This window comes from Rhodnius prolixus, unplaced genomic scaffold (genome assembly GCF_049639745.1).
Source record: "Rhodnius prolixus isolate KJV_2025 unplaced genomic scaffold, Rpr scaffold_14, whole genome shotgun sequence".
Lineage (NCBI taxonomy): Eukaryota > Metazoa > Arthropoda > Insecta > Hemiptera > Reduviidae > Rhodnius > Rhodnius prolixus.
The window spans coordinates 6,398,157-6,425,438 of NW_027411594.1; the positions used below are offsets into that span (position 1 = coordinate 6,398,157).

Genomic DNA, 27,282 nt, shown 5'->3' on the forward strand with positions numbered 1-27,282 from the left:
TCCCCTTTAGCCCCCTAACGTTAAAATTAAAAAAATAACGTGAAATAAATTTACAGTTTACGTACATTGTTTACTTTTTATCACAACAGAGACCAAAGTTCACGTTTTTCCAGAGAGTGAATAGAAGAATAGAAGACTGATCGAGATATGACGTCAGAGTGGAAAGTGAGCTAGGTAGTTTGTAAAATGCTATCACCGAAAACGTCATCAATCTCACCTTTATTATTTTTTTTGTAGTATATACTCACTGATTTCTATTTTTTATTTTTCTTTTATTGGTACCTTGACGTAGAGAAAAGTACACCTGGCTTCCATACACTCCTTCCGGTTCGCCCTTTTCCCACCGTATTCTTATTCAAATCGCTGATCTTTGATATTTTACTTTTTATTTATACAAACATCTTTCTTTACAAATCGCTATTATCATGATTTTATTATGAATATATTTATTTTATTATCAGGTGTTTTTGTTTATTTTTATTTTTATATTTAAGGTGCGCGACCACTTCTGAGATTATGGTGGACAGAACTTTTTTCAGTGGACAGTGTTCTCTCGTTACAGACCAAAAAACTAACCTAGACGTTTTAGTACTAGTTGTAAAAGGCCTACCGGAAACTGCTTGGTCTATTTTTATTATCACTATGAAGAATTTTAAGTAAATTTGTCACAATTAAAGTTACCAAGAATATGAAAGTTCCAAGCGTATTTAAGTATTTAAACCAGATGTATGTTAGTTACTTTATTTACAGCTAACTGCCAAGTTCTATTTACATGGTACGTTTTATCATTACACATTATCAAAATTAAGGAAGTTGTATGTGGAGAGAGCGCTGGTGGTAGTTTATACAAGCAACATTCTCTCAGAGTAACGGAGAGGAGATTCAGTGTGTTTGCAGTTGTAGGCGGAACTTACATTACACGATTGCATTATTATAGGGAAATACAGCCAACTGTATAAGCATTTACTAAATACTATTCTTGTAACACGCCAACTTTGATTAAACCATTTCCTGGCAATCCTGGCCAATGTTAATGCCGGTAATGGATAAATACCCACGTATTAATCAAACTACTAATTGTTGAACACAACAATTTGTTGTACACATTATTGTTTGCATTCGCTTTCACCAAAGAAGCACTGCCACATCTCCAGGGCGATCCTCTCTTCTTAAATTAAACTTCTACCCAAAAATGTGCCCGCCCACTCATCCACGGGAAATCCTTGACATCCTTTAACTTTATTACTCGAGCCGAGCACACGAATAATCATCTAAAATATTAGATTTTTTTCCTTAATTAAAAATGGGATTCATTCCATTAAATGGCATTTAACCATTCTCAGATTCAATTAAAATCTGGAGTCATTTTCTTTTATTGGGTATTTCCGCTTTTATCTCTAACTTGATGAGCTAATCAAGTTAATGAGTGTCTTGTGATTGGCTTAGCTACAAAAAGGAAAACATCCTGTTACCACAATTTCCACAAGTACTTTTCCAAGTAGTTTACAGATACACTTCCTTTAATCTATCAATTACAAACATATTCACATTCTTAATATATGAATATAATTAATTACTCCGAATCTAAGGCTTTTCCAGGCAATTAATTTCTGGAACTCCAGCATTTAGTAGATGTAAAAATTAAAATTATCTCCGCCTGGAATTTGTTGGTTTCCTTAAAGTTGAGACGTAAAATTAATAGAAAATCGTCGGTACTTCCGGTTTAAGATTTTTGTTTATTTAACTCGACTTTTAGCAACGCATTTAATTCTTGTTCATTTTAGTAAATTTTTATTCTTGGACTTTCTGATAATCGATACTAATAATAATAATAACTAAATTCTTTCAAAATTCCTTTAAATAGAATAATACTTTCACTTTAAAGTAGAGCAACAAGAAACCCCGAGCAGGACAGGATGTAATGCAGGTAGATACTGCAGTACGAACATACACTTTCACCAACAGTTCGATTTGCCGTGATCGTCTAGTGGTTAGGACATTGCGTTGTGGCCGCAATAACCCAGGTTCGAATCCTGGTCACGGCAGTGTTATTTTTTTTTCTTCTTAGAGGTTATTTCATTGCTTTTACTATTATTATCTCCCCTCCCCCTTAATGTGGGATACATTGAAGACCAAAACCTCTGAACACGACGATAAAGTTCGGAATCATGAGGAAAATCCGCGATCAGTGGAATAGTACTCGTAGTTTAAAGAAAAACCGAGAAAAACTGGAAAAAAAAATTCCACAGTAAATTCACCCTACCGTTTAAAGTTAATTATAACTGGTGAAATACCAAGTTCAAGCTTTCGTAGCTTTTCAATTTAAAGCTACGAGGGTCGTTTGAAAAGTCCGTGCAAAAATAAAAACTACTTAATTTTTTGGGGTAAACCTTTTTTATTTTTCAACATAGTCTCCTTTTAGGCTTATACACTTCGTCCAACGCTGCTCTAGTTTGTTGATCCCTTCCGAATAATAGGATTTGTCCAAGTCTGAAAAATAGCCATTCGTTTCTGCAATCACCTCCACGTTTGAATAAAATCTTTTTCCCGCCAGCCATTACTTCATATTGGGGAACAAATAGTAGTCCGAGGGAGCCAAGTCTGGAGAATAGGGGGGATTTCGTTTTTGGTCAAACGTGAGCAATCGCGGCACCCATCTTGCTTTGTCATGTCCAAATGTTGATGCAAAATATTATGTACCCGTTCATTCGAGATGCCCACAGCACTAGCAATCTCACGCACCTTTCACTCTTCTGTCATCCATCACCATATCATGGATTTTATCAATGATTTCTGGAGTAGTAACCTCAACAGGGCGTCCAGAACGTTCAGCGTCACTTGTGCCCATATGGCCACTCCGAAAATTTTGAAACCACTTACAAACTGTTCTAATCGAAGGTGCAGAGTCACCATAATGTTTATCAAGCTTCTCTTTAGTCTCCTGAGGCGTTTTGCCTTTCATAAAGTAGTGTTTAATCAACACACGAAATTCTTTTTCGTCCATTTTTTGAAAATCACTCGACTTCCTCGATTCAAACGAATGCCAAACACAAAGAAATAGACCGATCTGGCTGAAACTTGGTGTGTGTTCTTCCAAGAGATGCTACTAACTAAACATAACCTCGATACGCGCCAGGAGTGCTATCTCTCTGACTTTGCACGGACTTTTCAAACGACCGTAGTATTTTGAGTCAAGCTTACTGAGACACACACACACCGGCGTGCAGAAACTTGTTTACGTTTTTCAGAAACTATTTCTCAAAAAGTCTTGGGCGATAATCTCCAAGTATCAACAACATACATCAATAAATATGGATTTTAAAAAATTATAGAAACAATCTTCGATAAGTCCCAAATATGGCTATAAGGGAAGCCGTCGGTATAGATAAAACCATACTGGATAGGGTGGACGAAAGAAGGGTGTTGTGGTTTGGACATGCCCTTGGCATGAGCGATTTGCGCCTCCCAAAAAAGGCTCTCTGCTAGGGCAACCTGCTGGCAGACAAAGAAGAGGAAGGCCTATGAATAGCTGGCTTGCGCAGGTAAAGGAACTAATGACAGCGCGAGGTCTAGGCGAAAGCGACGCTCAGGATAGAGAAGGGTGGATGCTTGGCGCAAGGAACCCTGGTTAGTGAAACACTTGAAAGAAGAAGAAGAAAAATTATAGAACTCACCATAGGATTTCTTTAACAAAGCTGTTACCCATATTATGCTCCAGTGAAGATCTCTCTTTGGATAATATAATACTAATAAAATATACTTTTTATATCTTTGATGTTTTTAGTAGCAAATATTTTCCAGCAATTTGGCAAGGAGTAGAGTCTAGATTTGGAGTGGAGGCTGGAGATAGGAGGAATCGAAGTGATTTTATAGCTCGATCTCTCCTTTTTAATAACCTCCTTGAGAGTGTGCGTGAGTATGTGTGTGGAGGCGGTGAGATGAATATCATGGCTGAAATATGGTGGTACTTCAACCATTTATTTTTTTTCCTTAAAGATATATTTTAGTGATATTTATGGAGAAGAAGAGATACTTTTTCTTATAATAACTTTCCCTTACTAATCCTAAATGGTAGTAATGCGATCTTGCCATAAATCTGTAATACAGTTTTCACCCGAAATAGTTCTACTAACAAAATTAAGCAAAACAATTGGATGAAACGAATTCTCAAAAAAAAAGAAAAGATAAGTTACCATAATTTACGTTATTGCGTTCCTTCAAAATAATAATTTGTACATAAAAAATAATTTTGACTTCAAAATTATACACGTTAACTTTAATGGAACCATTTTTTAAAAATCGTGTATAAATAATATGAAGCAAAATTGTTTAAAGCACCACGGTATTCGAGCGGTTGTAGGCTAAACCCGCAATGCTAGGATGTATTGTTGGTTAGTATATTCGATTCCTAGTCTAGACCTTGGATTTTATTTAATAGTATTTAATATTGTAAGGCGCCCCGTTAGCTGAGCGGTTATGGACGCAATTCTGAGATGTATTGTTGGTTAGTGGATTCGATTTATAGTCTAAAACTTGTATTTTATTTAATGGTTTTAATATTGAAAAATTCAGGCGCCTCATTAGCCGAACGATTATAGGCTAGTCCCGCAAAGCTAAGATGTATTGTTGGTTAGTGGATTCGATTCCAAGTCTAAACCTTGGATTTTATTTAATGGTTAATATGAGATATTTACAGTAAAGAATGTTTGCTATTCGTCTCTATCCACAATACCTAATTGTAGATGGATGTAAAGCCCACTTGAAAAATCAGGCAATAACTTTATATACAAATGATTTTTTTGTAATTATTGTTTTTTTATAACATTGCTGCTCAGAATAACTAATTTTTACTAAAAGTAATCAAATGTTCCTCAAAAAAGTAATAATTACCAGAATCAGCTTTTGCGAGTTGCTTGAAAGAGCTTCAAATATTTGGGTTTTGTTTTGACATTATTTTGACAACAAAAAGAAAATTAGTGTATGTTAGATCAGAAATCAAGAACAAGCTAAGGGCCGCTACGGAAAGTAGTAAGTTTCTGGTCGCTATCCAGAAGTGAAGTGAAGTTGGTAGATTACAAGACCATATTAAGTATAATGTTAGCAAAACCTGGGTGATCACCAAAGAGTACTTCATCAAATGCTTAGAAGAGAAAGATCCACAGAAAGTTACTTGGCTCCATTAGAGAGAGACACAGAGAGAGAGTAAGTCGGTAACAATACCACCATAAAAGCAACTTTGAACATTCTCAATAAAGTGGCAAGCATCGCATATTCCACATAACCATTTACATAGTTATACCTGACACCGTTAACACCCATGATGAACAGATGATAAACGTGGAAGGAGGTTTAAACAATGTATAATAGAGTGTTGGTACACATGGTGCTGTGAACGTTTATTGGCGCCTAAAGTGGCTGATCATGTTGGCCGTGCAAATAATCATTATTTAGATTTATTGTTTTGATGAACAATTAATCTTCTCTATCTAACATTGATGTAGTCCAAACTAATCAGGTTTTCTCCAGTTTTAAGAGCTTATTTAGGGAAAAGGTTTAAGATATTGCTCTTGCTATGCTAGGTGAGAGGAAGTGCGATCGAGACCAAATTTTGATATCAAATTTAAGCCAGAAATCTTTTTTTGGGGGCCCCCCACAGCTGTAATTTTGATACAACTATTTTGGGTGCTAGGCATTGAGTGGCTATATGGACTCCAAAGTGAATTTTTTATCTTCTCTATCAAACATTTTTGCTAATCAACTGCTCGGCAAACTCGAGAATCAGAGAATAACGGTCAGTAATAAATAGCAAAAGTCTGGCCAAGAATATTGAATGAAAAAGGAACCCAAGTTTTCCATAGTTGATTTCTCTTTTATAGGAAAATGTTGACAATTGAAAATTAAAAGGAAAAAAAAGAAAAACTAAAACTTAAAGCCCCTTTATTAAGCTCGTAAAAAAAAAAAGTTTCTACATCTTTTCACTTTATTTATGGGCTTAACTTTTTCAGCCTTGGGGCTAAAGTAGATTAGGCAACCAAATAATGTATTGTTTTAGTTCTGATACTCAAACTTTTCTTTTATTTTTGCTTCAAGTTTTCATTTAAACATAAAGATAGATAAAAGAAATGTATTTAAAATTTAAATCAGCAAAAAAAGAAAATTATGGGAAAAGACTTTGCTTAAGATAAATTTCTCTAAGTTCTAACTTAGAAAATTTTTAAGTCAACTTCGTATTTCACATGAAGATTACTCACTCGAGCAAACGAACTTTGATTTTTATCCTTCGTAGCATGCATTTTCATTGTATAACTCCCCGGATGAACGTGAAATTGAAATTTATTTATTGCTTTTAAAATACAATTTTACAGCAAGAGTTCAGTTACTATACAATAATAAAAAATAAAAATAAAATAAACGAATAAGAATTAATAATATGCGTTTCTTTTTTTTTTTTTTTTTTTTAGATAAAACAAAGTTATTTATCCATCATAAATATACATAAATACATTTATTTAAACTAAATTTTCCTTCTTTTTTTTTCGTAGTTTAACTTAAGAACAGAAAGTTTTATAACATTGTTGATATTATAGATTAATAGATTACATATTAGATAGAGGACAGTGCGAAGTGCACATACAGAAATCACTTTTAAAGAAAAAAATAAATTCCAACTTATTACCCACATAAACACAGATAAAAATTTACTTACTTTTTTCATTATTTATTAATTATAATTATTATTTGCTTATAGCCACTGTTTTAGTTTATTTCTTATTTCCAAACATTTTTTAACATAATTATATAAATTGATAACTAAATCCATATTGGAACAATTTAATATACTTTCAAGAAAGTCAAGTTCTGTTTCATTAGTTAACAATGTAAATTTACTAAAATATTTTGCTCTATACGCATCAAAGGTCTTACAATCTAGCAAGAAGTGTGTTATTGAATCCGGTGAACTATTACAAAGCGCACACTGGGTTTCAGGTCTGAATTCGTAATTTTTATCTTTTATTATTATTCTGGGGAACTTATCACTTGCTAAACGGATTTGAGAAATTACTCTTACACATTTAATTGGCGCATTCACCAAAAGATAAGACTGTTTACAATTATAATTACTAATAAATCGAATATAATTATTAAATCTAGCATTGTAGAGTTTTTCAATGTCCTTACAAGAGAGATACAATTTAAAAGCATTAATTAAGCCACTTCTATTTCTAATTAATTCACTGTAATCTTGTGACTCCCAGAGATTTATTGCACCAATTTTTTCTAATGACAATTTTAAATATATGCACCAATTAAAAGGAATCTGCTTAGAATTTATTAACTTTAATAGCCTGTTAAAACATAATTTCGGAATGCGATCGTTTTCCATTTTGAGTAGAACTATCCACCATCCGATCATCCTTTTAAAGATAAAGAAATCTAAGTGAATTCTACTGACTTCATGTCGCAGCAAGGCATCGGGAGTCGATTTTGGAAGTAAAAGGAGAGACTTAAAATACTTTATTTGTACTTTTTCCAAAATATCTCCGTAAGGGGCAGACCAAACTTCTCCACAGTACAAAAGTACGCTAGCCACCATACTATCAAAAAGAATTTCCTTAGTTTCCCATGAATCCGATTTCCCCTTAGATAATAACTGTTTAACTTTTGTAGCTGCCGCTATGCCTAGTGTTTTATTATGTTCTGCTGTTTTTCTGAATTTCCCACTAGTTGTGAAAGTGATCCCGAGGTACCTGAATTCCCTGACTAATTCCACTTCCTTCCCATCAAAAACGAACTTCCTCTGTTGACCTAGTTTCCCTCCTTTTTGAAAAGGTAAAATTTTAGTTTTATCAATATTAACATTTAGTGCGTTTTGCTTACAATATTTATTTAGGAGATCCAATTTGAACTGTGCGTCTATCCAAGAGTGCCCCAACAGTACAATATCATCAGCGTATAAGAGTATAAACACATCTTGTCTTTCATTTATACTAAGCCCTACTGCACCGTGATCCCTGAAAAAATCTACGATATCCGCGATGAACAAAGAGAACAAAAGAGGGCTAAGATTTTCACCTTGGAGAACTCCCTCCGTAACATTAAACTCTTTTGTTTGATTACCGTCACTTTCAATAAATATTGAAGCCCTGTCATAAATAGCTTTTATTATATTAACAATTTTACCACAAATTCCTATTTTATATAACTTTTCCCACAATTTAACATGCGACAGGGAATCAAATGCCCTTTGCAGATCTACAAAGATTCCATAAACTTTTGCTCTTTTTTTCCGCAAGTTCAAATTAACTAAAGCTGATAGAGAGAAAATTCCATCTCTACAGCCCCTTTCTTGCCGAAACCCCATTTGTTCTTCAGGCAACATATTTCTACTTTCTACCCAGTCGACTAATCGTCTAGATAATATTCTTGTAAATATTTTAACAACGTTATTAACAAGAGCAATGCCTCTATAATTGCCTGGATCACAGGGATCTGACTTTTTATAGATCATTTTTAGTTTAATCTTTCCCCAACTTGAAGGAATTTTTTGTTGCTCCCAAACATTTTTATAAACATTAAGTAAATAATGCAACCAATTTGATGGAAGTAATTTAAAGCATTCATTCATAATACCGTCATTACCAGCCGATTTATTGATTTTAGCACTTTCTATGCTTGCTATTAATTCTTCTAGAGTTAATTCTTTATCCAAAAATGGATGGCTGTCAATTGTTGGAGTGTATGCAGTTAATGACTTAAATTTATACGTTTTCTCAAGAAATTCCTCCCAAGACTTTATTTCAATAGGACATTTTTTAACAGTTATTCTATTTTTTAACTTACTTAAAACGGGCCAAAATTCTCTACTATTTTTGGCATTTCTCAATTTCAATTTAACTGTTTGGAAATAATCGGTTTTTGCGGTCAATATAGTCTTTTTATAATGTTTTTTAGACAGTACGTAACTACTAACAAGATGTTTTTTGAATTTAAATTTCCGGCAGATTTTATAATTTTGTTTAACTTCTTTTTTTGCAAGAAAACATTCCTTATTAAACCAAACTTTATTTGTTTTTCTTGAAAAATTTATTTTTTTCCTGATTACTCTCATCCCGCTATTTGTTAAAGCCTCAGAAAGAGTCGTTATTAAATTTTCATTTAGGTCGTCCACGGAAGTGCTATAAAAATAAATATTATTAGAGTTAAATAAAATCTCTTTAAAAAATTCTATATATAAGGGTTCTTTGTTAAAACTGTAATAATTTAACTCGCAATCAGACTTATTTAGAAGCGCCGCGTTAGTAGAAGGGGTGTCTACCTTTAATGCCACTGGCAAATGATCAGAAATTTCCGGGATGTTTAATACTTCAAAACCTAAATTAGAATCCAGAAGAACCTGATTTACCCATATTTGGTCTATAACACTACAACCATTACTTGAAATATACGTATAAGAAGCCGGGTAATCTTTACAAGATCTGCCATTACACACGCATAGCCCATAGTTTTCCATTATTTCCAGAATTCTTCGGCCTTGATTATTTACAATTAAATCTAAAGATCTTCTAGAACCATAGACACAAGAATTTTGAAAAACATCTTCATCAAAAGAATTTAATTCGGAAATACGGCCATTGAAATCGCCAGCTATTATAATTTCACACTGACCATAATGTATAAATATTTCATATAAAGTTTCATTGAATTTTTCAAAAACACTATTCATTGAGTTTGGTTTAAAATAAACTGTTGCTATAATAATTACTCTACTATTGATTACACATTTTAATACAATCCAAAAATTTTTGCGATCAACAACCTCCACCTCCCTGACAGATGCTCTTTTAGTAAAAACAATTATACCTCCAGAAGGACGGCCTGCACACTCTTTTTTATCTGCTGTTACTTGAAAGCTATCATATTCAGAAAGAAAATCAGGGAAATGGAAGATACTGGTCGCCTGCCAAGTTTCGCACAAACCAATAACATCCAATTGCATAAAAGTATCAATATTCTCATTACCTAATTCATATAAGTTTCCATACCCGTTGATATTCCAGAATCCAGCTTGAAATCCAGTATTTGTGGGAAGACGAGGTTTCCTATTTTTCCTTCTTCTCTGGGGGACGAAAAAATTTGTCAATTTTCTTTGATCTTGTTATATTCTTAAGCTTTCTCTTTTTGCTGTCCTTACTCAATGTTGATATATCAGTAGCATCAGATTCGTCAAAATCAGTCTCTTCATAAACTTTCTCCGCCATAACGGAACTTGAACTCAAACACTCGTTCAGGTCGAAATTATTTCTAATTATTTTCGGGGTAGAATTTTCAGTAGTTTTCACAAAAACTTGCCCATTCCTTACCCATGCATACTTTAATTCATTATTTCTTACATTAATTCTCGCTTGTTTAAACAAGAAATTCAGTTCAGGCGACAGATATTCAGATATGTAAATAGGAACATCAGCACTTCCTTCCACAATCATTTGAGATGACAAACGTATTTTATTTTCTCTAAGCAACTTCAATAGTGATGTTTTGTCTTTGTTTTTTAGGAATTTAACTATGATAGGGGGAGGGTATTTATCATTTCTACTTTTCATACGAAAATAATCTTGTAAAAAATCTAGGTTAAATTCAAAATTGATTTGTTTAAATATCTTATCAATAATTGCTATTAAATTTTCATTTTCAGTTTTAGGAAAGTTAGAAATTTTAATCGCATTGTAGCGTATGGATTGTTTTAACTGTATTATATCATCTTTAAGTAGCTTATTCTCCTTCTTTAGGTCGTTATTTTCTTTTTTAATATGAATAATTTCCTGTTTAAGTTGAGCAAGAGATTTTTTTAGTTGATTTTCACAAGATGTAACACTCAACGAAATACGTTTATTTTCTTCACTGACTTTGTCCAGCTCTTTAGCTAGTGTTGCTATTTGAATGTTTATAGAAGCCAAAGAATTAGATATACCAGTTAGAACGGACTCTCTAATATTTAGAATGTCCCCACCACTAGTATTACCTGTGTTTACTGGATTATCCGTCATCTCTCCCCTCTACTCAAATAAACCAAATTCTCTAACTCACTTTAATTTAATGAAAAATGTTTGTTAAATACTTGCACAATTAATAGCGAACAAAAGTTAATCAAATTTTACTATAATGACTATTATTCATTGAACTACGTGTGTACCAAATTTTATCAATGAACTACACTGAAAACCACATAAATTATACAAAACTTTGAAGAGCGATCTTTACACTATGAAAGCTAGAACTGAACTCTCCCCGGATGAACGTATGATTACTCTATCTCTGATAATGGATGAAAAATGAGTTTTTGGCAAAGTAAAAACAATCCTGTGGCTCCTCACAGCCTCCTTTACTCGCCTGAATTGAGCCCTTGTGACTTTTTTTCTCTCTTCCCGAAGTTGCCGAAATCACCTCAAGTGAACTCATTTTGGGACAGTCCCAAAAACATTCAAACGGCTGTGTAACCGACCAGCTGAAGGCTGTTCCCCAGTATCGGAGTTCGAGCACTGCTATGAGGAGTGGAAGAAACGTCTCCAGCGCTGTGTGGCTTCAGAAGGAAGTTATTTTGAAGGTGACAATATAGAATTGTAATTCTTTTTGAATAAATTTTTTTTTTAAAAAAATCATTCTCATTACTTAATTTACAGATCTCGGACATGTGTAAAAGTTGGGAGAATAGCTAATCAGAGTAATATAATGCAACACAGTCTCTACTAATAGAAGTAAACAGCCAACCATAATTAGGAACAGGGAATAATTAGGATATAGTGCACTAACATAGTAAACTATGTTGATTTATGATTTAAGTAATGTTTAACCATAAACAATATTAATTTAACCTGTTAGACCTCATGTTAACTAATTTAGTATTAACACTATTATGTACGAAAATAAGGTAATGATTATTTATTTATTTGCAGTATTACATTTAACGTGTTGTTGGACTTGAGCTGAAGGCGGTTTATGACCGGAAATATAACATCAAATCCACGGAGTTTCCGTCTAAAATCATCATAAAGATTCTGTCAGTTTGTCACCACATATCTGTCCATATAGTGTAACTAATCAGTTAATGTGCTGTCAAAATGACTGACGTAACGTAATTAGGAAGTCAAATTTACCTAAACAAACACTTAAGATGGATTAAAATCCTTGTAAAGCAAGCATTGTAAAGTAATAAGCCTGCTATGAAGGATGGAATCATTAGCTTGATTAATTCTTCAATGAGTCTTTACAAGAAATTAAAAATAAAAAAAACTGCAAAAACATCTATTCTCTGACGTAATAACTTCCGGTTTGAATAGATGTCTTTTTTTTTTGGTACTTCCAATTTCCCCTCTTCTTTCAGTGCTTAGAAAGAGGACAGTCCTACAGGACAGTTTTAATAAGCCACCAACCCGAGGAAAGGTCAAATTGGGCATGATGAGAAGGGGAAAAAAAGCGAACTAATATGGGAATTGAACTCCCAGTTTGAATTAGTCCCACTCCCAGTTCAGGCCATATTGGTGTGGAGGGAGGGGAGGTAATAGCCTGCACACCTGTTCGAGCTGTAATTAGTTGAAGCTTCCGACAATGTCATTGAACCAATTTCAAATTGAAACCTATCATTTATTGCAATACCTGTCCAATCGACTAAAAGCAAAAACTCTAACATGACTTTTTCATGAATTTTGTTTACTTTATTTTATTTATTTTTTTTTTTTTTTTTTTTTTGGCGTATATTGTGCGTTAGCGCTATAGGTAACCATGATAACAGAGTAACAAATGATAAGGTAACGAGTGGAGAAGTTACCGCAGTGGTAACACTCTAAAACATTAGGTCGTTCTCTTCACTTGGGAGGAGATCACGAGGCCACTGTCTTAAGGCGTCTTGTCCGGGTTGTCAGGAAGAGTTCTTGAAGAACGATTTTGGAGCTAGAGGATTTATATGAGATTGCAGACTGAAGTGGAGTTTTCTGTATCTTGGGTGATAAAAGGAATGTTAAGGTCACGGTGTGTATAGTCCAGGTTGGGAGACATAAAATGGAGCGTTTACGATAGTTCGAAGTATTTTAGATTGAAGAGATTGAATCCTTTGGAGATTGGAGCGTTTGGTTGAACCCCACAGCTCTATTCCATACGCCCAGATGGGTTTCAAAATAGAAGTATAAATTAGTCTTTTATTGTCCAGAGAGAGTTATCGTCTAAGAGTAGAAAGAGAAGTAGTCGATAGCGTCTGTTTAGTTTTGTTCTTTTTAGTCTAGTGTGGGGGGTTCCCAGAAAGTCTTCGGTCTAAGTAAAGCCCAAGGTAGTGGGCAACGTTCACTACTGGTAGAGGTGTTTAAGTTATAGAAGACTGGTGGAAGAGTAACGCGACGAAGAGTGAAGGTGATGTTTTGAGACTTGGTTTCGTTTAATAGCACATCTCTTAAACCACGCCGGCAATTTAAAATTCTAAAAAAGGAAGTTCAAAAAAAGTCGTTAAAAATAAAAAGAAAGTCTATCCGGTAACGTGGCACTTCCTGTCTGCCGATTTCCTTCTAATTTCCTTTAAAAAGGAAACCCCAACTAACCCCCCTCACCCAGAATTGCTCCGATAAGAATTTTTCGAAGTTGTACAACTATTTAATACACAATTAATTTTAAGTATTTCCGGCAAGAACTGTAATTTGCCAAAGTTAGCACGTTTGTAATTCCTTGTACAGTATGTAGGAGAAAAGAAAAAAGAAAAAAATTGTTATTTCCAAAGAAAACTGTCCTCGTTATAGTGAAAATAAGAAGGGCAATAACAGTTTCCTTTCACTGGTCCAGTTTGGACAGTTATTAAGGGCCGCCTGTCCCTTAGTAGGGTTTCAACTAAACGTTTTTAAGACATGACTTAACTGTTTACGTGTACTGCACACTAATTAGAGGCTAGCGCAATGAGGACAAAGTATAATAAACATTCTGCTGCACAGATTACAACAATTTAGGAAAATCTGGTGAAAATCTTCAAAACAATTTTCTTTTATTTCCATTTTCACAGTCAAAACCTACTCTCAATTTGAGTATATCAAAAGTTCAGAATTTTGTCACTGTATGCTGGACTAAAAATATTGTTCAGATTTGCCGTTAATAAAATGAAAAAAAAGTGTAGAACTAACTAAAAATTTGTACAAATGGTAATCCAGTACAATAAACCAGTAATGGCACCTAAGAGGAATGCCTTAACACTCCTTACTCCCCCCCCCAATAAATGCCCTTAATCGATCCCAAGAAAAGTTATAGATTTATCGTACGCATTTGAGCACATACAAAATCGTAGGAGGGGATTTTTTATGAGAAAATTATTTTCATTAAAGCGATATTTTGGGTTGACCGTGTTTTACCCTAAACCTTATTTTTATCTATCCTATGGTAGGACCTCCATAGGATAACCTTAATTTAAATACCAAATTCAAATTTTCCGTAATTTTTCTTTTTGAGTAACAGTAGATACCATTCACACGAATACATCAGAGAAAAACAGATCGATACTCACAGACCAATTGATTAAAAAAAAGAAGCACTTTTCCGGATTTAAAGGACCTGAAACAGGGTACTTCCGGAGAAAAGTTAAAATCGAAAATCTGTTCGATTATGAAGTAAGAAGTAAACATTGAAAGCAAAAAGGTTCTTACATCCAGGGCTACTTCCTTTCAAAATTCGAATTGAGTCCCGTACATTGCCGATCAATATGGCACTTCTTTAGAGCAAAACATTAGAATTTTTTTTTTTTTTTTTTGAAAAAACGGAAATTACAACAATCACAACTTCCTAATCTATGGCGGTACATGTTACACACAGTTCTAATGTAGGGCGGTGAATAATTAACCCGCATTTACATCAGATGTATTGTTGTGTTCTAATTATAATCGAATTCTCGTGTAAACAATCGACTTTCTCTGTTGTTGAAATTTTTAACAGAAAGATTTCCGTTTATACGCCAGTACTTTATAAGAAATCTAACCAATCACTGGACAGTGTACTGTCTGGACAGATCATCACTGAGATGTAAGAAGAGCTCCTTGATAGAGAATATCTGAGGGCTAGCTGCTGGATTCGAATCTGGGATCTCTGAGTGGAAATCCAGTGTACGCTAACCACTTTTCCTACTTTTTTTTTGCATTTATTTTGTACGTAACTTAAAATTTTTATTCTTATTCAAGGAAATTCCTTCAAATTTGTCAAATACCTTGAAGAAAACTCCCTATATCCTAAAAGGGACTTCTTTGAAAAAACTTCGTAAAACGTTCTGAAATAGTTCATTCATAACAGCTTGCAAACTATACGCAAACATCTTTCAAAAAAAAAAAGAAAAGTCATTCATTCATAACACCAATGGGCCATTAACCTTGGCTTTTACAGAAAAATCAAAATGAGGTCATCAAAATCCTTTCAAGGAAATAAAAAAAGTCATTCATTCATAACACCAATGGGCCATTAACCTTGGCTTTTACAGAAAAATCAAAATGAGGTCATCAAAATCCTTTCAAGGAAATAAAAAAAGTCATTCATTCATAACACCAATGGGCCATTAACCTTGGCTTTTACAGAAAAATCAAAATGAGGTCATCAAAATCCTTTCAAGGAAATAAAAAAAGTCATTCATTCATAACACCAATGGGCCATTAACCTTGGCTTTTACAGAAAAATCAAAATGAGGTCATCAAAATCCTTTCAAGGAAATAAAAAAAGTCATTCATTCATAACACCAATGGGCCATTAACCTTGGCTTTTACAGAAAAATCAAAATGAGGTCATCAAAATCCTTTCAAGGAAATAAAAAAAGTCATTCATTCATAACACCAATGGGCCATTAACCTTGGCTTTTACAGAAAAATCAAAATGAGGTCATCAAAATCCTTTCAAGGAAATAAAAAAAGTCATTCATTCATAACACCAATGGGCCATTAACCTTGGCTTTTACAGAAAAAGCAAAATGAGGTCATCAAAATCCTTTCAAGGAAATAAAAAAAAATTGTATTTCAACATAAAAAGGAGAGGAAAGGCTATTTATAAGGCAGTGGGAGGCACCAAAAGCGTTAATATAGTCAAACTCATAGTTTTTACTCAACTGAATGAACCCACTTCCCCCTTCTATTTTCCGCGCCCCCACCACTCGTTAAGTTTAACGAGAAAATTAAAAGTAAGGTGATAAAACTGGATTGTGCAGTCATAAAAAACTGTCAGCAAGGGGAAGGAATCGTAATGGGCTAATGAGGGAAAGTAATTTTTTATTAAACAAAAAATGCATAATGAAAATAAAGTATTCATTCTAATCGATTCCACGGTTCCATATTTGATGAACACTATCGATTAATAAAGGAACTAAGTAATAAGATTTCTTTCTTTTCTTTTTTTTTTTTTTGTTAAATGTCAGATTTAGCAGCTGGACTAACATTAACAATTTAGTTTAAAGAGAAGGGATTAGCTAAGTGGTTAGCGTGCTGAATTTCCCCTCTGGAGATCCTGCTTACAAATCCCGCTCGTAGATTTTTCTTATCCAAGGAGCTAATCAGGTGATGGATAATGGTGATGGAGGTCGTCAGTTCATTGAAAAAAAGCTCCTTAGCGTTAATGATCATTAGAACAATTTAGAGCATTACATCATTGGTTAAACGTCATAACTTCAATGAGATTATTATAGGGTTATAACTTATAACTATTAAAAAACAATAGATCAATTAAACTCGAACAAAACATGTCCGAACACGATCAGTTACGAAATCCTAACCAAACAATAAATTCTAGAAAGAATTCTGTTCTAGAAAACATGTTACGATCGCATTACTTCCTGTTAATAAATCACTGAGGAAAATCAAAAAAAGAAAAATTGAAAAGAAAGACGTAGTTCCAACAGAAAGCCAAGAATATTATCATACATTTTGTGTGACCCATTTATTTCTTTGCTTCCTTTACAAATAAACAGCGCGCGCATATATAAAAATACTTTTATCTCTGGCCAGATAAATTTTAAAAAAAAATAATAATACTGTTAATTTTAAACTCGAGAACAAACGGAACACTGGACACTAGATTACGCACCGGCCATAGATCAACCTAATTCTGTACATATCCGCCTGTATGTAAAAATGATCCAGTGGTGGTAACACTGACAACCACTATGAGAGATTTATTTTGAAAATAAGGTAGGAAAGTATCTAAGTTGGTAGGACTGGATGCTAATTTTTTGAAAAAATATCTGTAGTAAGATAGCTCTTCCGGTATATTTTCTTCAATTTGGAATTATCGTCACTTTACTTATTTCCTCCTATTAATATTTCCCCAGATGATGAAACCGTTCATTATATTCTACACCTCTCAACCTTCTCCTCCAAGGAAAATCCCCTTCCAATAGTTTTCCGGTAGATTTTTCCTTTAGCAAAACTTTAGAAGACTTATTATTATATTGATTAATTTGGTAATAATATCGATAAACCAAAATAACATAACCAACGCCATAAATTTTGGCTAAACATTAAACTCATTGTGGTTTAAGAATTATGAATTTCAAACTTTTCTTACCTGAAAGAAAAGCAAAGAAATTAATATTATTAGGATTTCATGAAAAATTATCATTAAACAATTTTAATTGATAAGTTTACTGCAATCCTGGGAATTTTGAATTTTCAATACTTTATTTGCCCTTAATAAAACATTTAGATGTTGGTAGGAGTTACATATACAGGTTTTCTCAACAAAGATGCAGAAAAAGTTTGATGAAAAACATACTGTTTTCTCTTACTTTCTTAAATAATGCATTTATTTACAATTCTTACTTATTTTCTCAAAGCTGACTGCAGAATTAATCCGTCAAGTCCGTGTGGGCCTATAAGGATGATTGCAGGCCTATTAACTGGGCCACTGCAGGCCCCAGAAAACACATGCATCGCATGGGCCTGGCAGATGGCACAGCCTCTTGTAGGTTCTGTCAGGAAGAGGAGGAGGAAACGGCACTGCACGTGTTGTGTCAGTGTGAGGGGCTCAGTCTGGCTAAGGTTGTTACTTCTCAGGGAGGAAAAACCAAGGCCTGTGAGAGCTTTATCCAAGAGTCGCTCTCCAGCATCAAGAGTCTGATTAAAAGGACAGGTTTGGAGGGTGAGCTTTAGAGTGAGGGGAGCCACAATAGATTCAAAGGGGTCGCAGTGGCGTAGGCCTTGAGGCCGCCTTAGTCTAATCTAATCTAATCTATTTTCTCAAATGTAAACATAACTAGGACGTCTACATTTCTTCTTTTGTCTATCGTGTCATGTAAGGTAAAGAAAATTATGAAAGATGAAGGAAAGATAACTTTAATCTCATTTCCTTTTTGTGATTTTTGGAAGGGGGAGGTTGAAGAGGTTAGGTTCAGGATCTTCGGTCATAACAGCGGAAGAACATAGGTTATTGCGTTTCCGGTTATTGTAAAAAATTAGCCCTTTTTTTTAGAATAAACAATTTGAAAATGAAAATCAAGTTACATTTAGAGCATTGCCGTGATGATATTCTGTGAATTGGATAGATCTGCGCACTAACTTGATACAACTCGGTCCACCACTAGTACGAACCAGATTTTAGAACAATAGCCGACAAAACTCTCTGGTCATATGCTCTGTTAGCTGAGAGTGGACAAACAAGTGCATTTATATACGATATATATATATACAAACACATGGAAGATAGACTGAGAACGGAAATATACCAGCTGATAAGTGATAATACCAATCTAAACTTTACTCTAGGAACCACAGAACTGTCCCCCTGCCCTCACTCACCCGTGTTGTAACCAATATATTTCTAGCGATAGTATTGTTCTACCTCTCTCCTCCGGCAACCACGCACACATCCGGCACTGTACTCGTTTACTATTCAATGTAAACGATTTCAAAATTTACAATACATTTGTGCACACCTGTCTGTCAGTTTTAACAGTTAACCTGTCCAAGGAATTTCAGAGAGAGAAAGGGTTATCTCATCCAAGGGGGCAGTGAAAATGCATTTCACAGGAAATCTAACCATGGATATGACGTGGATCCACCGTAACTTAGTAAAACAAAGCACCGGATGACCCTAAACCAAAATAGGCGATTTCATCCGCTGGAAAGGTCATGGTCGATGTTTTCATGAATTGCTATTGTGACATAACTAGTTAAGATTACATAATGTATCGATGATTAGAAAGCGAGATATTGGGGGGACCTAAATTTCTATCGATATTTGGACTATGAAATGTTAAGCTGCAATTATCTCCTAAACTATTACGTACACCGTTAATCATTATATTCTTCACGTAGTACGATAGAGGCTCCTATTGTACATAACTCGGAAGGACTTCATAATGATCTGCTGATTGTGGAGCAAGAGATAGGGACTTATCACATCCGATCAAGTGGGGGAAAAACCATCTACTTTAACATAAGGTGACCTTTAAAGCGGTTATTTTCAAGGAAAACGTGATTGCGAAAATTTTTCATCATTTCAATACAGATGAAGTGATTTTAGGAAAATGCAATTGTTCTGTATGGATTTAAAGTACGAATTGTTGAAATATCCTCTCAATTCACCAGGTTTGACACCCTTTGTCCTGCACCTATTCCCAAATCTTAAGAAATTTGAGCCCGGAAAACGTTTTCAAGTCTAATCAAGACTTAATTTTTGGTCATAATGCTTTATCTAAAGTGAGGACTACGTAGAAATAATTAAATGCATATCTGAGCTAAAAATTCCTTTATCTAAATATGCTTCTATATTTAAATATCATTTACTGCCAGGTAGAGAGAGAATAGTTCACCTGGTTTTCGCAATCGTTAATCCTAACTCCACAAAGAAAATTGTAGATGTCAGTTAAATGCACTAACTAAATCTCCAAGAATTGTTTTGCTCAAACCCAAGAGCTTGGTTGGAATACTCACTGGAATCTCCTCCAAGACTTTGTGTGTACTAAGAGAGAGAGAGAGATAGAAACCGCCAGAGTCTGAATCCAATTACTCCATTAGCTGGAAAAGGTACGGCCGACCGGCCGCAGAACCACAAAGGTTTACAACGTGTAACAATTTAATTTGACATTTCAAAGCAAATAATGCTTTCTCTGCTTTGTAGCGTATTATATTCTATTCGCATTTAATTAGACTTCCGGCACACACACAGTTTACAAACTTCCTGCTGACCATGGTTATTACTTGAGGAGCAAAGATCAAATTAAAGGGAAACATTTTGGTAAAAAATTAATTATTTACTTTCTTAAAATCACAGAAACGTTCAATTTTGGTTTTAGATGCGAACACGAACACGACAAAAAATCAGCCAGGCGGAAGTTAAAAAAAAAAAAATTGATTGAGCACAGTTTGTGCTCTTTCCGCTTATGAATTTTACTAAACATATGGAACTCCTACTAGCTTTATACTGGCAAAGAGGCATCAAAATCTCTCTTCTCGGGGAAAAGCTTAAATCTTAACTCCTCCACAGCTTCTTTAAGAAGCTATTTCTTAGGAAATAATACTAATAAAAGTTCTAGATCTTATTGTTTCAACAAAAATCGTTTGAATAATGTGAGTCACTTCCGGTGGGATGATTTCGCCTAAAAGCTCTATTTCCGGGTAAAATAGCAGCAGCAAATCGAGGTATCGAAAGTGAACGATCAGTGATTTTCTCTTTATGGTTTCACTACACAGTGAAAACTCTGCACAATTTTCTTACTATGAAAAAGCAAAATTTTTTTTTTAATCTTTTATTGGAATTTACCACTGCAACGGTTGTTGCAACAAGCAAATATGGTACCTGATGAAAAAAAAATTAAAGAAAATCACTAGTGGAGAAGGCACCCAGTGGTGTCACTCCAGTAACGTGCTTTGCTTTCACGATAAGAGTAGATCACGAGGCCATCTTCTCTTCAATCTTCTTAGAGGACTACCTGGCGTAATGTGGAGGAAGATAGGTGTTCTATGAGAGGGTTAGGATGAACTGCTGTATAGTGGAATGAAATTTTAAGAAAACGAGTGTTAGCAAGATCTGTAATGAAAAAGGTATTTTGAGGTCATTATGGATAGTGGTGAGGTTAGATACATAAAACGGAGCGTTAAGAAATTTTTCGAAGTATTTTTGGTCTGTAATGTCCCTGGAGACGTAGTGAGTTGGAACGCCGTATGACCAAATAGGTCGCAGTAAGAGCAGGTACGATATAAGAGTCTTTTGTTATGTAGGTTAAGTTTCGAACGCTGGTCAAGTAGTCTGGTGAGAAGTTTTGTAGCCTTGGTTAGATTCTAGTCTTTTCAGTCTAGTGTGGGGGGATTCCATGTCCAACCGTTTGCTTCTAGGTGCAGTCCAAGGTAGCGTACTTAAGTAAGTAAAATTAAAATAAAATAATATGAGAAAATCTTCAGAGCCATTTTTGTGGTAGTATCGATTAAAGGATTTCCATCGGTAAGTTCTCACCTGGATGAGATCTGAACGAAAGATAAAGTTCAGCTTCCCGCACTTTGTTCCGGTTTCAAGATATTTTCTTCACACAAACTTACAGACAGGGCTTTCAGGGAAAACCACAGCAGACATTTCCGATGAATACTTGAATCTCAACAATAAGAAAACTGCCACACCCAGGAAAACATTATAGTATGCATTTTCATTAAAAATACGAACAAACATATGCGCTTGCGTGCTACAGAAAATTTAATTATTGTCCACCATTCATCCCACATAATAAAAAGAGACACCAGCAAAGTTTCCTTCAATAGATTTAATTGGCAGAGATAATTGTTGGAAAACGCACGAATTAACATTCTAAAAAGCGGTAATTTTAGGATTTAGAGCAGGTTCTCTATTTTAATCAATTCTAATTCCTAAAAAGGTTCCCTTTAGGTTGTGTTTGGAGTCAACCCACGCTAACACATTTCGTGTGCCTTTTTCCATTGCCATGTTAAATCTTTCAACTCCTGCAACTAAATAGAAAACTCTTGAATTCATTTTCTTTTATTACAATTTTAATTTTCCGAATAATTTTCTTGGACATTGTTTAGTTAATCAATTTTTCCACATAACATCAATAATTTTGCCTTTTTTAAAAAAATAAAAAATAAAGACCCTAAAATTAATTATCTCGTTGGGAAAAACCCAAGTAGCTTCTAGAGTTTCTGACAGAATGTTCGATCTTAAATAACCGAGCGTCGCACCCACCTCTTCAGCAACCATCCAGATAATGTTCAAAAGAGAAGAGAAGGTCTTCAGCGAAAGGAAATGGATCTTTGTAGAAGTTTCCAAAGATAGTTTTACCTTCTCTTACCACTACTAGAAGAATATCTGGCTATTTTGAACATCTGGGAGGTTGTTGTCATAAAGAGTACTGAGATACAGTACTAAAAGGAAGTAAACGTAAAATTTTCAATATTGTGTTTCTTTTTTTGGGCAAAAATGTGTATCCGTTTTGAGGATCTATTACTAGGTGTACTCAAAAATAGCTCGCAGATAGCTCAAACTTTATATTTACCACCATTAAGTTAGGTATCAAAAAGGCTCAACCTGATTTTTCACTGATTTTTTGTTTTTTTAGATTTTCCAGAAAATGGATGCAACGATTTTCTTTAAACTTGGCATGCTCATAGAAAGCCAGTAGATCTACAACTTTTAGTGGAAACTTTTTTTCCCAAGAAAATTCTATGAAAAGCCCTCCTGGAAACTGAAGTTGATAGATTTCGCTCTAATGTTTCTTTTCACCATAATCTAAGATACTGTGTCTTACATATAATTAAGAAGGGTTAAATATGTGGTGAAAATTTTCATTCTAAAAGAAAACCCTAAAAAGGAAACAACAAAATATTGGAATTTTCCACTTCTTACAGACTTCCTCAAAAAGAGGCTCAACTGTTTTTCTCTTACATCCGTTCAACCTTAATTATTATCATAGATTTATTAATCAAATATATCTTGGGATCTTGGTAACTGTATGAAAGCTCTCTTTGTGTGGAGCGCTTCTTTTGTTTCTATGCATCCATAAATTATAGATTAAGACTTTTCGTTCTCAAAATATTGTTTCCGTAGTCTTTTTGGACAATCAAAACACGTATATCCGGTGAGAATTTAGTGCAAAATAAAATTCATTCTAAAGTTTAACAATCACAATCACAATTGATCTTGAAACAGATTAAAAGTAACACGTACCTTAATTATTTTGTTGTTGCGTAAAATATCACTAATTTAAAAAGGTGAATATAAGAAGTAGTAGTAGATAAAAGTGAAGAAAGAAGAAGAAGAAGATGGAGACGATGATTTAGAAGACGGTTACTAGAAGAAACAGCCATCCGGGGTATCGGCGGGGACAATCCGGGTCGGCCACTGCACTGACTGAAGTGAAGTGTGCCGGCGCGCACTACTGGGGGTTATCTTGTTTCCCGCGCCCGCCTACATCAGAGCCACCCGCCGTCATACGTTCCGCGTTGAAACAATCGATAGTACCACCCACCTCCAACCGTGTTAACGTAGTATACATATACATAAAGTGTATACAGTAATCACCTTTTTGTGCAGTTTTCACTTGTGGAAAACAAAATTTTTTAATATTTTGATGCGAAATAATCAGTTTAACATAAGTCCAATGAGGGTACTTCAACATAAATACGATAATATATATTTTTTTTTTTAAACAGGTTTTAGGTTGGTAATTGGATCTCTACTTCCGCTTAGTCTCCCAAACAACTACTTCTAACTACGGACCGACTAACAGGATTTGTTCCATGGCCGGGATTAAGGGAATCCTGAATCGCAAACCTCTCCATCTGATAGGTATGCAAAAGGAGCCATCCGCAAATCATCTAGGTAGGAAATAAGTTTAGATTGAAAGAATGAAGCTTACGTCAGAGATGGGCATTGATTAAAAATAAAATTTAATCATAAATTTAATTGATTACATTGATTTTAAATTTAATTCAAAATTTAATCATACATACTTTTTAATCATAAAATTAATTAATGAACTCAATTTCAAATTTAATCATTAATTATCAAATGAAACAAAAATGGTGATTAAATCTGAGAATTTAATTGAACTAAAAATTAATCACCAAATTAATTTAATTTCAATCGTTAATCAAATTGATTTAATTGACTTTTACTAATGGTTCAAACCACGTTTTGGCGAGGCAGTACCTCTAACAAAAATTTTTTGAATAATTTTTTCAGGCTTGGACTTCACAAGCATAAGGACTGACTAAACCGTTACACTTACATTTAACTGTGTTACTAACTTCACTAGACCTACCTAGGACCACCTTATACTCTCTTTTTAGAAGGGGAAGAGATTTCTAACCGAACTTCCAAGAAGATAGAAAATCAATTCACAGGAAATGCTATTTTAAAGAAAAGCTTTTTCTGTAATTTACTATAAATTATCAAAAAGGTTTCATTTGAAGCTCATCGAATGGCGTACTTAAGCTTAAATGCTTAAGTTTGGCTTGTAATTTTTTCTCAATTAATAGTTCGGTTCAGAGGGAATGTGTCGCACTCTATCAACATTATTGTTAAATTGATCTTTTTTTTTTATGCAATTCTATGTTAAGACAATTCAATTATATTCGTAAATTATGGTAAGAAAAAGTAATGTGAGTGTCCATATGAGATTCTTTTCATGAGAAAGTAAAGTGAAACTGTCGAATATTGGCGAAAACTATTAACGATCTTAACATATGAAAAATTTCTTGAAAATTGAGAATCATTTTTTTTTTCAAATAATTTATTAGCATTTTTTTCTCAATATTTACGTAAGATTAATATTATTTCTAAAATAAAAATAAAAAAGTTAATAAAATATGAGAAAATAATAAAAGATTTAGAAAAATAAGTGAAAGGTATTGAAGCGCCATTGTTGAATACGCTTTGAACAGCCATGATTCGTTTTCATTGGACGGGGCGTGACTACAACAGAGGTGGGCTAGACCCGCCCACAGTCGGCAACTATACTGCGTTGTGATTGGCCACTACTTTAAACTCAATAATTTCAATGAAATAATTAATTTAAAAATTGATTTTCAACATTTCTCCCATAGGTATTTGATAAACTTTCGATTTAAGGAAGAAAAAAAAATTCCTTTAAAAATACGATAAATAATATTTCTTTTGGAATTGTACTTAATGTTTTACCCTACTACCGTTAACAGAAACAGAAAAAGTCAGAATTTGAATCGTTTAATCATGAAATAGATAAAAGAGAACTGGGCATATTATAGACTTGTAAGCCGCCATTACATAGGCTGTAACCTTCTTTATACTCCATCCGGTGGAGAACTCTAGTGGCAATTTCTGTAAACATGAATGCAGCTAAAAGTTAAAAGTATCACTTGTTACTCCTCCAGTAAACTAACTATTGGTAGTCCTACAAAAATCCTATTGATCATGGTGCCCTCACCAAACAATTGCTCCCGAGATACGCCAATAGAGACGTCATAAGAACGTATTCCAAAGACGGGATTGCGAGAATTCTCAAGCCACTCTCCTCAACAATAAATTGAGATGTGTACAAAGAAAGTCAACCTCACAATTTTTGGAGAAAGAGTCTTTGGAAACAGAAAGGGAACAATGTAGTTAAAGAGAAGATATTTCAAAAGTTTTTCCTAATTCTCCGAGTAATTTCTTCAATTAATGGCACTTCGTATTGGTAGAATGAAGTTGCCGAGTTTCAGAAAAGTGATTAAAGAAAAGACACCAGGCTGGTAAAATGAACACTTTTACGAACTCAGCAACATTCAAAACATGTGTATTCGAAAATAGGATTCTATGCCTCTTAACAGAAACGAAAAAGTATAAATGTTGAAACTACTATTATTTTTTGAGCGAGTATACGGAAGTAAATAAATAATAATTTGTAATTATCTTGAATGCAAATATCATATCTATTAAAATTAATGAAATGATAAAGCAGTTTGTTAATAATATTATTCAGTATCTGTTAATAATTAATTAAATGTGGATTTACATTAAGTTTACAAAACAAGGGCAAGTTATAAGATGCATTAAAAGTAAAAAATCACGTTCTGTACAAACAGTACTGCGCGTGCTATCTAGCGACCCAATTGGAAACTAACAATCCAGGTAATATTCAATAAATTCTTGTAGAGTTTGTATATTTCTACCATTTTTTTTTTAAACTTTAAAATAATTTCATTAAAAATATTAATATCTATTTCAATACTGATTAAACATTATTAAAATTAAATATTAATGACTATTTTAAGTGATTTAATGAGTAAAGTTTAATTTTTCCAAGATCTCTAATTTTTTTGTTAATAGTCAAATGATTTAAAAAAAATTAAATTTGAATTTCATCAAAACGTATTAATTTCCTACCATTGACGATTCTTTATTATGGCAGATTACTCCAAATTTTCTTTAATTAAATCCTTTAGATATTTAGATACTATACATTTTTTTTAATACTTCAAGAAGTATTTTAATTAACTGCTCAAAAATGTTATTCAAGAAAATTAGAAATAGCTAAGTATGATTTTGGACCTACCTTATACTTTCGGAAGTCTAAATAGACAGCTTCCATCATAAAGAATCTCCCAATTTCTAACATTAAACACTTCATCTCAAATGATCACTGTATCACTCACGCTCCTGAAAATTTATTAAGAATATTGTTTAAAAAAAATCAGAGTAAAGAATAAAGAACCTTTACTAATTTTTAAAAATATTTAATTGATATTTCCGACAGAATGATGGGAACTGAGCTTTTTTTCTTTGATAAAAAGGGAAATAATTCATTTAAATGTGTAATTATCATCTAAGTGCCAACGCCATGTTGAAGCTTTGAGTGTACCTAATTTCAAATTTATATTTTATTTTTTATTCGTACTAATTCACTTAATAGACTAACTTCCATTAATTATAAGTGATTTTTAATTCAATTGAAACTAATTGCAATGTGGATTATTTCTTCTTTAAAAAAAAAAAAAACACAATGAAGAATCTGTGTATCAAAGCCATATTGGATTTCAATAAGTAATCTTAGCAATCTAATTTTCTACAACTTCATTTAAGAAGTATTCCATCTTAAAGATCAATAAATTTTATGTATTTTTAATGCTCAGAGTCCATTTATCTGATTTCAGCATAAATTATGATAAATAACTTACATTTATCCAATAATTAATTAATTAAATAGATTCACATATTCAATTCAAATTAACTACGTAACGCCACGGCCAAAACTGGGAAGTGTTTCATAAAACGGATAAGCCAACATCATCAATTTAAAAATAAAACTATTTTTAAATTTGTTTATTTATT

The 27,282-nt window shown here is 33.5% G+C and overlaps 1 protein-coding gene and 1 non-coding gene across 12 annotated transcripts in view; one reads left to right on the plus strand and one right to left on the minus strand.

Annotated features, from left to right (window-relative positions):
* The window catches only part of LOC141451744 (anoctamin-7-like), a 132,321-nt gene extending 105,121 nt beyond the window's left edge, over positions 1 to 27,200 (minus strand). For 9 of the 11 annotated variants that reach the window (XR_012457080.1, XR_012457077.1, XR_012457083.1 and 6 more), the window contains exons 1-2: positions 27,129 to 27,200; positions 26,507 to 26,610 (exon numbers count right to left, since the gene is read on the minus strand). The gene's annotated coding sequence lies outside the window, so the exon portion shown is untranslated. Of the gene's footprint in view, positions 1 to 248; positions 1,621 to 23,160; positions 23,349 to 26,506; positions 26,611 to 27,128 lie in introns of those variants that run through there. The other 2 variants (XR_012457076.1, XR_012457078.1) reach the window with 2 other exon arrangements.
* Positions 1,974 to 2,045, plus strand: TRNAH-GUG (transfer RNA histidin (anticodon GUG)). The gene has a single exon. It is a non-coding gene; the product is annotated as a tRNA-His (tRNA).
* Positions 27,201 to 27,282: the final 82 nt, after the last annotated feature.